The 14639-nt window shown below is 40.5% G+C and overlaps 2 non-coding genes across 2 annotated transcripts; both read left to right on the forward strand.

Annotated features, from left to right (window-relative positions):
* The first annotated feature begins 2584 nt into the window (after window positions 1-2584).
* LOC130978570 (small nucleolar RNA R71) lies at window positions 2585-2692 on the forward strand. Its single transcript, XR_009086193.1, has one exon. It is a non-coding gene; the product is annotated as a small nucleolar RNA R71 (small nucleolar RNA).
* A 7402-nt stretch (window positions 2693-10094) lies between these two features.
* LOC130978713 (small nucleolar RNA R71) lies at window positions 10095-10202 on the forward strand. Its single transcript, XR_009086331.1, has one exon. It is a non-coding gene; the product is annotated as a small nucleolar RNA R71 (small nucleolar RNA).
* The last annotated feature ends 4437 nt before the right edge of the window (window positions 10203-14639 follow it).

Consider the following 14639-nt stretch of genomic DNA (forward strand, 5'->3'; position numbering starts at 1 on the left):
TTTCCTCTTTTTAGAGGTTTCTCCGGCCTTTGGTGCCATAATGGTTATGGAAAAACGAAAAAGCAACGGCTTTACCACACCAAACTTAAAATGTTTGCTCGTCCTCGAGCAAAAGAAGAAAGAAAGGAGTAGAAGAAGAAGAAATGAGGAAGAGGGGGAGGGTAGTGTGTTCGGCCAAAGGGGGAAGAAGTGGTCTTTAGGTTGTGTGAAAATGAAGGGTTGAAGAAGGGTATTTATAGGAGAGAGGGGGGTAAAGGTTCGGCCATTTGAGGGTGGGTTTGGGAGGGAAAGTGGTTTGAATTTGAAGGGTGAGGTTGGTGGGTTTTTATGAAGGATGGATGTGAGTGGTGAAGAGAAAGATGGGATTTGATAGGTGAGGGGTTTTTGGGGAAGAGGTGTTGAGGTGATGGTGAATGGGGGAAGAAGAGAGAGAGTGATGGTAGGGTCCTGTGGGGTCCACAGATCCTGTAGTGTCAAGGAAAAGTCATCCTTGCACCAAATGGCATCAAAATCCACGTTTTGACCCATTTCTGGCGTTAAACGCCGGGCTGGTGCCCATTCCTGGCGTTTAACGCCAGGTTGTTGCCCTTTACTGGCGTTTAACGCCAGTCTGGTGCCCTTTTCTGGCGTTAAACGCCCAGAAAGTGCCGGACTGGGCGTTAAACGCCCAACTGCTAGGCTGACTGGCGTTTGAACGCCAGCAGCATCTTCCTCCAGGGTGTGCTGTTTTTCTTCCTGTTTTTCATTTTGTTTTTGCTTTTTCATTGTTTTTGTGACTTCTTATGATCATCAACCTACAAAAAAGATAAAATAACAAAAGAAAATAATTAATTATAAAACATTGGGTTGCCTCCCAACAAGCGCTTCTTTAGTGTCATTAGCTTGACAGAGGACTCCCATGGAGCCTCAGAAACACTCAGAACCGTGTTGAAACCTCCCAACACCAAACTTAGAGTTTGAATGTGGGGTTTCAACACCAAACTTAGAGTTTGGTTGTGGCCTCCCAACACCAAACTTAGAGTTGGACTGTGGGGGCTCTGCTTGGCTCTGTTTTGAGAGAAGCTCTTCATGCTTCTTCTCCATGATGACAGAGGGATATCCTTGGGCCTTAAACACCATGGATTCTTCATTCACTTGAATGATCAACTCTCCTCTATCAACATCAATCACAGCCTTTGCTGTGGCCAGGAATGGTCTGCCAAGGATGATGGATTCATCCATGCACTTCCCAGTCTCTAGGACTATGAAATCAGTAGGAATGTAATGGCTTTCAACCTTAACCAGAACATCCTCTACAAGTCCATGGGCTTGTTTTCTTGAGTTGTCTGCCATTTCTAGTGAGATTTTTGCAGCTTGCACCTCAAAGATCCTATTCTCCATTACAGAGAGGGGCATGAGGTTTACACTTGACCCTAAGTCACACAAGGCCTTCTTGAAGGTCATGGTGCCTATGGTACAAGGTATAGAAAACTTCCCAGGATCCTGCCTCTTTTGAGGCAGTTTCTGCCTAGACAGGTCATCCAGTTCTTTGGTGAGCAAGGGAGGTTCATCTTCCCAAGTCTCATTTCCAAATAACTTGTCATTTAGCTTCATGATTGCTCCAAGGTATTTAGCAACTTGCTCTTCAGTGACATACTCATCCTCTTCAGAGGAAGAATACTCATCAGAGCTCATGAAAGGCAGTAGCAAGTCCAAGGGAATCTCTATGGTCTCAGTCTGAGCCTCAGATTCCCAAGGTTCCTCATTGGGGAACTCATTAGAGGCCAGTGGACGTCCAGTGAGGCCTTCCTCAGTGGCGTTCACTGCTTCTTCTTCCTCCCAGAATTCGGCCATGTTTATGGCTTTGCACTCTCCTTTTGGATTTTCTTCAGTGTTACTTGGGAGAGTGCTTGGAGGAAGTTCAGTAATTTTCTTGCTCAGCTGACCCACTTGTCCTTCCAAATTCCTAATGGAAGATTTAGTTTCAGTCATGAAACTTTGAGTGGTTTTGATCAGATCAGAGACCATGGTTGCTAAGTCAGAATTATTCTGCTTAGAGCTCTCTGTCTGTTGCTGAGAAGATGATGGAAAAGGCTTGCCATTGTTAAACCTGTTTCTTCCACCATTGTTATTGAAACCTTGTTGAGGTCTCTCGTGATTCTTCCATGAAAGATTTGGGTGATTTCTCCATGAAGAATTATAGGTGTTACCATAGGGTTCTCCTAGGTAATTTACCTCTTCCATGGAAGGGTTCTCAGGATCATAAGCTTCTTCCTCAGATGAAGCTTCCTTAGTACTGTTTGGTGCATTTTGCATTCCAGACAGACTTTGAGAAATCAAATTGACTTGTTGTGTCAATATTTATTCTGAGCCAATATGGCATTCAGAGTGTCAATCTCAAGAACTCCTTTCTTCTGACTAGTCCCATTGTTCACAGGATTTCTTTCAGAAGTGTACATGAATTGGTATTTGCAACCATTTCAATCAGTTCTTGAGCTTCAGTAGGTCTTCTTCAGATGAGAGATCCTCCTGCAGAGCTATCCAAGGACATCTTAGATAGTTCAGAGAGACCATCATAGAAAATACCTATGATGCTCCATTCAGAAAGCATGTCAGAAGGACATTTTCTGATTAATTGTTTGTATCTTTCCCAAGCTTCATAGAGGGATTCTCCATCCTTTTGTCTAAAGGTTTGGACTTCCACTCTAAGCTTACTCCATCTTTGTGGTGGAAAGAATTTTGCCAAGAAGGCATTGACTAGCTTTTCCCATGAGTCCAGGCTTTCTTTAGGTTGAGAGTCCAACCATATTCTAGCTCTGTCTCTTACAGCAAAAGGGAATAGCATCAGTCTATAGACTTCAGGGTCAACCCCATTAGTCTTGACTGTCACAGATTTGCAAGAATTCAGCTAAAAAACTGATGAGGATCTTCCATTGGAAGTCCATGGAACTTGCAATTCTGTTGCATTAGAGAAACTAATTGAGGCTTAAGCTCAAAGTTGTTTGCTCCAATGGCAGGGATAGAGATGCTTCTCCCATAAAATCAGGAGTAGGTGCAGTAAAGTCACCCAGCACCTTCCTTGCATTGTTTGCATTGTTGTTGTTTTCTGCTGCCATGTTTTCTTCTTGAAGAATTCGGTCAGGTCCTCTAAAGAGAGTTGTGCTTTGGCTTCTCTTAGCTTTCTCTTCAAAGTCCTTTCAGGTTCAGGATCAGCTTCAACAAGAATGCCTTGTCCTTGCTCCTGCTCATATGAAAGAGAAGGGAACAAGAAAATGTGGAATCCTCTATGTCACAGTATAGAGATTCCTTTAAGTGTCAGAGGAAAAGAGAAATAGAAAGAAGAAGGAGAAGATAAATTCGAACTTTAGTTAGATAAGGTTCGAATTGTGCATTGAGAAGGAGTGGCACTCCAAAATAGAAGGATGTGGGAAGGAGGGAAGTTTATTTCGAAAATCAAGTGAAAAATTTTGAAATTATTTTGAAAAACATTAATTAATTTTCGAAAATAAAAGTGGAAAAGAAATTAAGTGATTTTTGAAAAAGAATTTGAAATTAGAAATTAAGAAGATTTGATTGAAAGTTATTTTGAAAAAGATGTGGTTAAGAAGATATGAAAAAAATGTGATTGAGAAGATATGATTTGAAAACTATTTGAAAGGATATGATTTTAAAAACAATTTGAAAAGATATGATTTTAAAAATTGATGACTTGCCTAACAAGAAAAGATATGATTCAAACATTAAAAACCTTTCTCAACAGAAAAGGTAACAAATTTGAGATGTTCAATCAAATCATTAATTGTTAGTAAGTATCTTTTAAAAAGGAAAGAAATTGATTTGAAAACATTTGATTGAAAAGATTGATTTGAAAAAGATTTGATTTTGAAAAATTTGAAAAAAAATTGATTTGAAAACAAAATCTTCTCCCTAGCACCATCCTGGCGTTAAACGCCCAGAATGGTATACATTCTGGCGTTTAACGCCCAAAATGCTACCTCTTTGGGCGTTAAACGCCCAACCAGGTACCCTGGCTGGCGTTTAAACGCCAGTCTGCCTTCTTCACTGGGCATTTTTGAATGCTCAGCTTTTTCTGTATAATTCCTCTGCAGTATGTTCTAAATCTTCAATTCTTTGTATCATTGACTTGAAAAGACACAAATTAAAAATATTTTTGGATTTTTAATAATCAAAATGCAACAAGAATCAAATAACAATGCATGCAAGACACCAAACTTAGCAGTTTGTGTACTACTGACACTAACAATATGAGAATGCATATGAGACACAAAAAAAAATACTTCAAGTCAATAGAATTCAAAGATTAGAACACAAAATATATGCATGGATTCGAAAAATATAACAAAGACATGCATTTGACACCAAACTTAAGATGAGACTCTAGACTCAAACAAGAAATATTTTTGGATTTTTATGGTTTTGTAATAATTTTTTTTTTTTTTGATTTTCGAAAATTTAAGTGAAAACATCAAAATTCTTAATGAGAATTCTAGGAATCAGTGCAATGCTAGTCTAAGACTCCGGTCCAGGAATTAGACATGGCTTCACAGCCAGCCAAGCTTTCAAAGAAAGCTTCGGTCCAAAACACTAGACATGACCAAGGTCAGCCAAGCCTTAGCAAATCACTGCTCCAACAGCAAGATTGATACGAAATCAACAAGCTCTTGTGGTGATAAGTTGAAACCTCGGTCCAATCAGATTAGACATGGCTTCTCAGCCAGCCAGATTTCAACAAATCATCATGAAACTCTAGAATTCACCTTCAAGAATTTCGAAAAAAAAAATACCTAATCTAAGCAACAAGATGAACCGTCAGTTGTCCAGCCTAAACAATCCCGGGCAATAACACCAAAAATTTGATGTTGTTGCCGGATCTTGGCTCTGATGTTACCAAAAGCTTGCTCAAAACATGAACAATCCCCGGCAACGGTGCCAAGAACTTGGTCGGCGAAATTGTGAACTATACTTTTTCACAACTCTCATAATCCCTGGTAATGGCTCCAAAAACTTGGTGCGCTCAATACCATGGCATTACACAACTTCGCACAACTAACCAGCAAGTGCACTGGGTCGTCCAAGTAATAAAACCTTACGTGAGTAAGGGTCGATCCCACGGAGATTGTTAGTATTGAAGCAAGCTATGGTCATCTTGTAAATCTTAGTCAGGCAAACTCAGATATATATGGTGATGAACGAAAATAACATAGAAGATAAAGATAGTGATACTTATGTATATCATTGGTGTATGAGCTTCAGACAAGTGTATGAAGATGCCTTCCCTTCCGTCTCTCTGCTTTCCTACAGCCTTCATCCAATCCTTTCTTACTCCTTTCCATGGCAAGCTCGTATAGGGTCTCACTGTTGTCAGCAGCTACCTCCCATCCTCTCAGTGAAAGCAATTGCATATGTCCTGTCACGGCATAGCGGAATTCATCTGTCGGTTCTCAATCAGGCCGGAATAGAATCCAGTGATTCTTTGCGTTATCACTAACGCCCCGCCCTCAGGGTTTGAAGCACGTCACAGTCATTCAATCATTGAATCCTACTCAGAACACCACAGACAAGGTTAGACCTTCCGGATTCTCTTGAATGCTGCCATCAGTTCTTGCCTATACCACGAAGACTCTGATCTCACGGAATGGCTGGCTCGTTTGTCAGGCGAGCACTCGGTTGTCAGGCGATCAACCATGCATCGTGCAATCAGGAATCCAAGAGATATTCACTAAAGCCTCGAATGCTTGTAGAACAAGAATGGTTGTCAGTCACCTTGTTCATAGGTTGAAGAACGAGTGATATCTTAGATAAAGAACAAGCGGAGTTGAATAGAAGAACAATAGTAATTGCATTAATACTCGAGGTACAGCAGAGCTTCACACCCTTAATCTATGGTGTGTAGAAACTCCACGTTGAAAATACATAAGCATAAGGTCCAGGCATGGCCGAATGGCCAGCCTCCCAAAGATCTAAGATAGCATAAAAGTGAAGATAGCTACCAAAGTCTACTAATACAATAGTAAAAGGTCCTATTAATAGTAAACTAGTAACCTAAGGTGTACAGAAATGAGTAAATGACATAAAAATCCACTTCCGGGCCCACTTGGTGTGTGCTTGGGCTGAGCAATCAAGGAAATTCGTGTAGAGACCTTTTCTGGAGTTAAACGCCAGCTCCCATGCCAGTTTGGGCGTTTAACTCCAACTTTTATTCCTGTTCCGGCGTTTAACGCTGGAATTCCTGAGGCCAGATTGCTTCGCGGGTTTGGGCCATCAAATCTTGGACAAAGTATGGACTATTATATATTTCTGGAAAGCCCTGGATGTCTACTTTCCAACGCCGTTGAGAGCGCGCCAATTGGGCTTCTGTAGCTCCAGAAAATCCACTTCGAGTGCAGGGAGGTCAGAATCCAACAGCATCTGCAGTCCTTTTTGGTCTCTGAATCAGATTTTTGCTCAGGTCCCTCAATTTCAGCCAGAAAATACCTGAAATCACAGAAAAACACACAAACTCATAGTAAAGTCCAGAAAAGTGAATTTTAAATAAAAACTAATAAAAATGTACTAAAATCTAACTAAAAGATATCAAAAACATACTAAAAACAATGCCAAAAAGTATACAAATTATCCGCTCATCATTCATCATTCTTTCAAGAGCCAACAATTTTAACATTCATGAACAACAAATTCAAAAGACATATGCACTGTTCAAGCATACATTCAGAAAACAAAAAGTATTGTCACCACATCAAACTAATTAAGCTAGTTTAAAGATGAATTTGAAATCCTGTACTTCTTGTTCTTTTGTGATTAAAAACAGTTTTCATTTAAGAAAGGTGATGGATTCATAGGACATTCATAACTTTAAGGCATAGACACTAAGACACTAATGATCACAAGACACAAACATAGATAAACATAAGCATGAAAATTTCGAAAAACAGAAAAACAAAGAACAAAGAAATTAAAGAACGGGTCCACCTTAGTGATGGCGGCTTGTTCTTCCTCTTGAAGATCCTATGGAGTGCTTGAGCTCCTCAATGTCTCTTCCTTGTCTTTGTTGCTCCTCTCTCATGATTCTTTGATCTCCTCTAATTTCATGGAGGAGAATGGAGTGTTCTTGGTGCTCCACCCTTAGTTGTCCCATGTTGGAACTCAATTCTCCTAGGGAGGTGTTGATTTGCTCCCAATAGTTTTGTGGAGGAAAGTGCATCCCTTGAGGCATCTTAGGAACTTCATGAGGAGGAGGATCTCTTGTTTGCTCCATCCTTTTCTTAGTGATGGGCTTGAGGTCATGCCTTCTCAGTTGAACCGGCTTCCCTCTTGAATTTCTCTTCCATTGGGTGTCCTCTTCACAGATATCTCTGAGGACTTGGTCCAACCTTTTGATCAAAGTTGACCCTTCTTCATGGCCACAACTTCATAGAAGTGGTCTTGATGCACCCTTGAGATGAATCTCTCCATCTCTCATGACTCGGAGGTAGAAGCTTTTGCCTTCCCTTTCCTCTTTCTAGAGGTTTCTCCGGCCTTGGATGCCATAAATAGTTATGGAAAAACAAAAAGCAATGCTTTTACCACACCAAACTTAAAAGGTTTGCTCGTCCTCGAGCAAAAGAAGAAAGAAGAGAGTAGAAGAAGAAGAAATGAGGAAGAAGGGAAAGGCTTTGTGTTCGGCCAAAGAGGGGGAGAAGTGGTGTTTAGGTTGTGTGAAAATGAAGGGGTGAAGAAGGGTTTATATAGGAGAGAGGGGGGTCATGGTTCGGTCATGTATGGGTGGGTTTGGGAGGGGTAGTGGTTTGAATTTGAAGGGTGAGGCAGGTGGGGTTTTATGAAGGATGGATGTGAGTGGTGAAGAGAAAGATGGGATTTGATAGGTGAAGGGTTTTTGGGGAAGAGGTATTGAGGTGATTGGTGAATGGGTGAAGAAGAAGAGAGAGTGGTGGGTTGGTGGGGATCCTGTGGGGTCCACAGATCCTGAGGTGTCAAGGAAAAGTCATCCCTGCACCAAATAGCATGCAAAAACACGTTTTGTGCCAAATCTGGCGTTAAACGCCGGGCTGGTGCCCATTTCTGGCGTTTAACGCCAGGTTCTTGCCCTTTCCTGGCGTTTAACGCCAGTCTGGTGCCCCTTTCTGGCGTTAAACGCCCAGAATGGTGCCAGACTGGGCGTTAAACGCCCAACTGCTAACCTTACTGGCGTTTAAACGCCAGTAGGTTCTTCCTCCAGGGTGTGCTATTTTTCTTCCTGTTTTTCATTCTGTTTTTGCTTTTTCAATTGATCTTGTGACTTTTCATGATCATCAACCTACAAAATAAAATAAAATAACAAAAGAAAATAGATAAAATATAACATTGGGTTGCCTCCCAACAAGCGCTTCTTTAATGTCAGTAGCTTGACAGAGGGCTCTCATGGAGCCTCACAGATACTCAGAGCAATGTTGGAACCTCCCAACACCAAACTTAGAGTTTGAATGTGGGGGTTCAACACCAAACTTAGAGTTTGGTTGTGGCCTCCCAACACCAAACTTAGAGTTTGACTGTGGGGGCTCTGCTTGACTCTGATTTGAGAGAAGCTCTTCATGCTTCTTCTCCATGGTGACAGAGGGGTATCCTTGAGCCTTAAACACAAAGGATTCTTCATTCACTTGAATGATCAGTTCGCCTCTATCAACATCAATCACAGCCTTTGCTGTGGCTAGGAAGGGTCTGCCAAGGATGATAGATTCATCCATGCACTTCCCAGTCTCTAGGACTATGAAATCAGCAGGGATGTAATGGTCTTCAATCTTCACCAAAACATCCTCTACAAGTCCATAAGTTTGTTTTCTTGAGTTGTCTGCCATCTCTAGTGAGATTCTTGCAGCTTGTACCTCAAAGATCCCTAGCTTCTCTATTACAGAGAGAGGCATGAGGTTTACACTTGACCCTAAGTCACACAGAGCCTTGTTGAAGGTCATGGTGCCTATGGTGCAAGGTATGGAAAACTTCCTAGGATCTTGTCTCTTTTGAGGTAATTTCTGCCTAGACAAGTCATCCTGTTCTTTGGTGAGCAAAGGAGGTTCGTTCTCCCAAGTCTCATTTCCAAATAACTTGTCATTTAGCTTCATGATTGCTCCAAGGTATTTAGCAACTTGCTCTTCAGTGACATACTCATCCTCTTCAGAGGAGGAATACTCATCAGAGCTCATGAATGGCAGAAGTAACTCCAATGGAATCTCTATGGTCTCATTTTGAGCCTCAGATTCCCATGGTTCCTCATTTGGGAACTCAGTGGAGGTCAGTGCACGCCCATTGAGGTCTTCCTCAGTGGCGTTCACTTCCTCTCCTTCCTCTCCAAATTCGGCCATGTTGATGGCCTTGCACTCTCCTTTTGGATTTTCTTCTGTATTGCTTGGAAAAGTACTAGGAGGGAATTCAGTAACTTTCTTGCTCAGCTGTCCCACTTGTGCCTCCAAATTCCTAATGGAGGACCTTGTTTCAGTCATGAAACTTTGAGTGGTTTTGATTAGATCAGAGACCATGGTTGCTAAGTCAGATGGGTTCTGCTTAGAATTCTCTATCTGTTGCTGAGAAGATGATGGAAAAGGCTTGCCATTGCTAAACCTGTTTCTTCCACCATTATTGTTGTTGAAACCTTGTTAAGGTCTCTCTTGATTCTTCCATGAGAAATTTGGGTGATTTCTCCATGAAGAATTATAGGTGTTCCCATAGGGTTCTCCTAGGTAATTCACCTCTTCCATTGAAGGGTTCTCAGGATCATAGGCTTCTTCTTCAGATGAAGCATCCTTAGTACTGCTTGGTGCATTTTGCATTCCAGACAGACCTTGAGAAATCAAATTGACTTGTTGAGTCAATATCTTATTCTGAGCCAAAATGGCATTCAGAGTATCAATCTCAAGAACTCCTTTCTTCTGATTTGTCCCATTGTTCACAGGATTCCTTTCAGAAGTGTACATGAATTGGTTATTTGCAACCATTTCAATTAGCTCTTGAGCTTCTGTAGGCGTCTTCTTCAGATGAAGAGATCCTCCAGCAGAGCTATCCAAAGACATCTTGGATAGTTCAGAGAGACCATCATAGAAAATACCTATGATGCTCCATTCAGAAAGCATGTCAGAAGGACATTTTCTGATTAATTGTTTGTATCTTTCCCAAGCTTCATAGAGGGATTCTCCATCCTTCTGTCGGAAGGTTTGGACTTCCACTCTAAGCTTACTCAATTTTTTGAGGTGGAAAGAATTTTGCCAAGAAGGCATTGACTAGCTTTTCCCATGAGTCCAGGCTTTCTTTAGGTTGTGAGTCCAACCATGTCCTAGCTCTGTCTCTTACAGCAAAAGGGAATAGCATAAGTCTGTAGACCTCAGGGTCAACCCCATTAGTCTTGACAGTGTCACAGATTTGCAAGAATTCAGCTAAGAACTGATGAGGATCTTCCAATGGAAGTCCATGGAACTTGCAATTCTGTTGCATTAGAGAAACTAATTGAGGCTTAAGCTCAAAGTTGTTTGCTCCAATAGCAGGGATAGAGATGCTTCTCCCATAGAAGTCGGGAGTAGGTGCAGTAAAGTCACCCAGCACCTTCCTTACATTGTTGTTGTTTTCGGCTGCCATGTCTTCTTCTTCTTTGAAGATTTCTGTTAGGTCCTTTTCAGAGAGTTGTGCCTTAACTTCTCTTAGTTTTCGCTTCAAGGTCCTTTCAGGTTCAGGGTCAGCTTCAACAAGAATGCCTTTGTCTTTGTTACTGCTCATATGAAAGAGAAGAGAACAAGAAAATGTGGAATCCTCTATGTCACAGTATAGAGATTCCTTGAGGTGTTAGAGGAACAGAAAAATAGAAAGAAGAGGTAGAGGAATTCGAACTTAATTAGATAGAGTTCGGATTGTGCATTGAGAAGGAGTGGTACTCCATAAATAGAAGGATGTGGGAAGAGAGGAAGAAATTTTCGAAAATCAAGTGAAATATTTTGAAAACATTTTTGAAAAAATTTAATTAATTTTCGAAAATCAAGAGTGAGAAAGAGATCAAGTAATTTTTGAAAAAGATTTTTGAAATTAGAAATCAAAAAGATATGATTTGAAAACTATTTTGAAAAAGATGTGATTAAAAAGATATGATAAAAAATTATGCTTTAAAAAGATATGATTGAAAAGATATGATTTGAAAACAATTTAAAAAGATTTGATTTTAAAAATTAATGACTTGCCTAACAAGAAAAGATATGATTCAAACATTAAACCTTTCTCAACAGAAAAGGCAACATATTTAAAATGTTCAATCAAATCATTAATTGTTAGTAAGTATCTTTGAAAAAGGAAAGAAATTGATTTTGAAAACATTTGATTGAAAAGATATGATTTGAAAAAGATTTGATTTTGAAAAACTTTGAAAACTTGAAAAAAATTGATTTTGAAAACAAAATCCTCCCCCTTGTGCCATCCTGGCGTTAAACGCCCAGAATGGTGCACATTCTGGCGTTTAACGCCCAGTGCACTACCTTTGTGGGCGTTAAACGCCCAACCAGGCACCCTGGCTGGCGTTTAAACGCCAATCTGTCCTTCTTCACTGGGCGTTTTGAACGCCCAGCTTTTTCTGTGTAATTCCTCTGCTGCATGTTCTGAATCTTCAGTTCCCTGTACTATTGACTTGAAAATAGAACCAAGATCAATTAAACAATGCATGCAAGACATCAAACTTAAAATTAGACACTAGACTCAAACAAGAAACATAAAATATTTTTGGTTTTTATGATTTTGTAATTTTTTTGTATTTTTTTGAAAATTAAGTGGAAAAAGAAAATAAAGGTATCAAAATTCTTAATGAGAATTCTAGGAATCATGCAATGTTAGTCTAAAGCTTCAGTCTAAAGGAATTAGACATGAATAGCCAAGCTTCAGCAGGACATTGCATTCAAGAGCTAAATTGATGAAAATCAATCAGCTTTGATGATGATAAGAACATCACCTTGAAACACTAGAATTCGTTCTTAAGAACTCTGAAGAAAAATACCTAATCTAAGCAACAAGATGAACCGTCAGTTGTCCATACACAAAACAATCCCCGGCAACGGCGCCAAAAACTTGGTGCGCGAAATTGTGATTACTACACAACTTTGCACAACTAACCAGCAAGTGCACTGGGTCGTCCAAGTAATACCTTACGTGAGTAAGGGTCGATCCCACGGAGATTGTTGGTATGAAGCAAGCTATGGTCACCTTGTAAATCTCAGTCAGGCAGACTCAAATGGGTATAGATGATGAATAAAACATAAAGATAAAGATAGAGATACTTATGTATATCATTGGTGAGAGCTTCAGATAAGCGTATGAAGATGCCTTCCCTTCCGTCTCTCTGCTTTCCTACTGTCTTCATCCAATCCTTCTTACTCCTTTCCATGGCAAGCTTATGCAAGGGTTTCACCGTTGTCAGTGGCTACCTCCCATCCTCTCAGTGAAAATGTTCCTATGCTCTGTCACAGCATATGGCTAATCAGCTGTCGGTTCTCGGTCAGGCCGGAATAGAATCCAGCGATTCTTTTGCGTCTGTCACTAACGCCCCGCCTGCTAGGAGTTTGAAGCACGTCACAGTCATTCAATCATTGAATCCTACTCAGAATACCACAGACAAGGTTAGACCTTCCGGATTCTCTTGAATGCCGCCATCAGTTCTCGCCTATACCACGAAGATTCCGGTTAAAGAATCTAAGAGATATTCACTAGAGCCTCGTATGCTTGTAGAACAAGAGTGGTTGTCAGTCACTTTGTTCATGAGTGAGAATGATGATGAGTGTCACGGATCATCACATTCATCAAGTTGAAGAACAAGTGATATCTTGGACAAAGAACAAGCGGAATTGAATAGAAGAACAATAGTAATTGCATTAATACTCGAGGTACAGCAGAGCTCCACACCTTAATCTATGGTGTGTAGAAACTCCACCGTTGAAAATACATAAGAACAAGAGTGATCATTGGTTTCGGCCCCAGAGAGGGAACCAGAAGAACCAAGATGAAAATACAATAGTAAAAGGTCCTATATATAGAAAACTAGTAGCCTAGGGTGTACAGAGATGAGTAAATGACATAAAAATCCACTTCCGGGCCCACTTGGTGTGTGCTTGGGCTGAGCAATGAAGCATTTTCGTGTAGAGACTCTTCTTGGAGTTAAACGCCAGCTTTTATGCCAGTTTGGGCGTTTAACTCCCATTTAGGTGCCAGTTCCGGCGTTTAACGCTGGGAAATCTGAAGGTGACTTTGAACTCCGGTTTGGGCCATCAAATCTTGGGCAAAGTATGGACTATCATATATTTCTGGAAAGCCCAGAATGTCTACTTTCCAACGCCGTTGAGAGCGTGCCAATTGGGCTTCTGTAGCTCCAGAAAATCCACTTCGAGTGCAGGGAGGTCAGAATCCAACAGCATCTGCAGTCCTTTTCAGTCTCTGAATCAGATTTTTGCTCAGGTCCCTCAATTTCAGCCAGAAAATACCTGAAATCACAGAAAAACACACAAACTCATAGTAAAGTCCAAAAAAGTGAATTTTAACTAAAAACTAATAAAAATATACTAAAAACTAACTAGATCATACTAAAAACATACTAAAAACAATGCCAAAAAGCGTATAAATTATCCGCTCATCAGCATGCTGGAGACTTCTAGATTTGCGAAGATCCTTTGTTCTCGGGTCTATGTTTTGGTTTATATGTTTTGCTTAGATACTTTTATCTCCATTAAATAATACAAACTGTGATGACTCCTCTTATGGGAGATTTTGGAGAATAGGTTTTATGTATTTGTGTCCCTTTGGATTTCCTTTGGGGTTTTCATTATTTTATCATATGTATATATTGCTATGCTCGGACCGGTTTTCTTCGCAGCCGGATTTTGAGTCTTGATATTCCTGTTTTTGACACTCCTTTGTATATATATAATCTCGCGTTGGGTTATCCCTGTTCGTTACGTTAACGATCGGGGTGTTGCGCTTTTGAGTTGCGTTTTTTTTGTTTACCCCTTTTTCTACAAAGGCTCCTAGTTATAATCAATCATTCATACTACTATACGTACTAAATTTTTATTTTAGAGGTTGTAATACCTTGCCATCTCTGAATTATGACTTAAGCATAAGATTCTGTATGGTAGGGTGTTACATTATGGTATCAGAGCAGTTCGTTCCTATAGAGCCTGAGGGATGGACTGACTATGCTTCTGTGCATTCTCTGTGTGTGTGTTATGTGCTATTAGTATATCTGCTTGATATAATTGGCATAAACGTTCATGAGCATGCATTTGGGACTTTGAAGCACTTGACTTCCGATATTGAGACTGATCAACTTAATATCGATTGTTGGGTGTGTATAGGAACCAGATGGCGCCTCGTGGACGCGGTAGAGGTAGTGCGAGAGGTCGTACGAATGCTCGTGCACTGGAGAATAACCCTAATGACCCGGTGAACTTTATGGCTGCGTTGGAGAACATGGCTGCTGCTATGCAAGCCACTGCTGAGGCTCTTGGTTAACAGATGAACAACCATGGTAATGATGGAGGTGGAGTTCAAGGCCCGATGACACTGGCAAACTTTTTGAAGGTTAATCCGCCTAAGTTCAAGGGAACTACTAGCCCGACTGAGGCTGATACATGGTTTCAGGCTATAGAGCG

The sequence above is a fragment of the Arachis stenosperma genome, chromosome 4 (genome assembly GCF_014773155.1).
Source record: "Arachis stenosperma cultivar V10309 chromosome 4, arast.V10309.gnm1.PFL2, whole genome shotgun sequence".
NCBI classification, from domain to species: Eukaryota; Viridiplantae; Streptophyta; class Magnoliopsida; order Fabales; family Fabaceae; genus Arachis; species Arachis stenosperma.